The sequence below is a fragment of the Echinops telfairi genome, unplaced genomic scaffold (genome assembly GCF_000313985.2).
Source record: "Echinops telfairi isolate 266 unplaced genomic scaffold, ASM31398v2 ScPeMD7_2565;HRSCAF=3150, whole genome shotgun sequence".
Lineage (NCBI taxonomy): Eukaryota > Metazoa > Chordata > Mammalia > Afrosoricida > Tenrecidae > Echinops > Echinops telfairi.
Window position 1 is genome coordinate 12,427,753 of NW_022106463.1, and position 1,794 is coordinate 12,429,546.

A 1,794-nucleotide genomic window follows, 5' to 3' on the forward strand; every position below is an offset into this window, starting at 1 on the left:
CTCAGAACAGGAGCACTGAACCCAGGTCTCTTCCCCTCTGAGGAAGTGACCCCTAGGTCTCTTCCCGGGGAGCCCCTCTGTGCTTGGTCGGGAAGCACACACACACACACACACACACACACACACGTGCCAGGATGCAGGAAGCTCAGTGCTGGCCTGTCCCCTCCCATGGAGGGGGCCTGGGAGTGTCTGTTCTTCCTACAGCGGGCCCTCCTGGGGTCCCAAGGCTGTCGGTGAGTCCCTGTAGTACAACTGGGCACATTCTGATGGCCCTCTCTCACAGCATGACCCAAGCACCCCCAGGCTGGCAACCACTCTCTCAGCGCCCCCCTCAAGTCTCCCTGCACAGTCCCTGGCCCCGGTGAGTTTCGTCTCAGCAACCCTGGGGGCAGTGCTACCCTGTGCTGCGTACAGAGTCACCGTGAGTGGGCATTGGCGCAATGCCACTGAGCTTGAGTTCACAGAGCACACCCAGTCTCAGGTACATGCTCTGTGCTCCCTCCCTCAGCCTTTGGAGCACCTGCCCATGTGGCTGGTGCCCCTCCGGGCGGACAGCCTGTGGTGACCACGCACCCTTCCCATAGCACTATGGTCCTGTGAGTCTGAGGGTTGCGTGTTTGTCCCCACCCACCTTGCCACCAACCTCCATTGAGGTCGAGTCCTGGTGGCTGGGTGGGGGTGGGGATGGGGATGCTGACCCTGGCCCACACATACCCTCATCCCAGCGGTGCACGAAGAGCTTGCTCACACTACCAGGGCTGACTAGTGCCTTCCACCTCCCTTCTTCTCTGTCACCCGGGCCCTAGCTCCCTTCCTGGGTGCACTGTCTCCCAGGTCCTAGGTGAGTAAACATACCTCTTCCGGCACCGGAACTTCTGCACTGGGGTCAGCGGGGCCACGCCCAACCTCCTCATGGCCAGATGGTAGTGGATGTCATTCCAGAGCTGCACCAGCTCCCAGCTGCCTCCTGGCACCTTGCAGTCCTGCCAAGAAACGTCTGGCTGAGCCACAGCTGTCTGGGGCCCAGGGCCCCACCCTGGACCTGGGGGACCCTTGCACAGGCTGTGGAAAAGCAGGGACCGGGTTCCTGTCCCACTCTCATGGCTCACCCGTGGACCCTGGGGTTCCATCCACAGTGGAACCCCCTGCCAGCCCCGGGGTGTGACCCTGGGTGACTAGTCACTCAGGGTGTTGGCTCTGACAGCCTTGAGATCCCTGATCCAGCCTCAGTCATGCTGCAACAAGACCAGCTGCCAGGTGCTAGGTGTATCTTGCCCTTAGTGCCCGAAGCCCTGCACTATTCCAGCACCATCAGGCCGACCTGCTGACAGACGAGGCCCTTCGGTCCCAGGGCCATGGCGTGGGCCTCTCTCGTGTGGCCCTTCACTTAACTCCAGCCATGTGCACAAGACAATGCTCTCAGGACCCGGAGAGCATGCCAGCTTTCTCTTCCCAGCTGGAAAAGCCTCACAGGCTGTCCTCCCAGGAGTCAAACACAGCACGAGGGTCATCGGCCTCCCGTGGCCATCAGAGCCTCATCAGGGACACCACCAGCTGTCGGGCTCATTGCTGGGCTCGGCTTGGGAGGTTTCTGTGGGGGTCTCGTCTAGCGAGACCCTCACGTGGTGACCCGAAAGGGCGACGATCCTGGATGGAAGAAAGACACGGAGACGTGGAGCAAGACAAATGCTGATCAAGCTCCTTTATTTGGGCAAAGCTCGGGGTATATAAAGAGGAACTGGGAGGTGCATATTCTAATAAGGTGTGCTGCACAACATCCAATCCAACATGTAT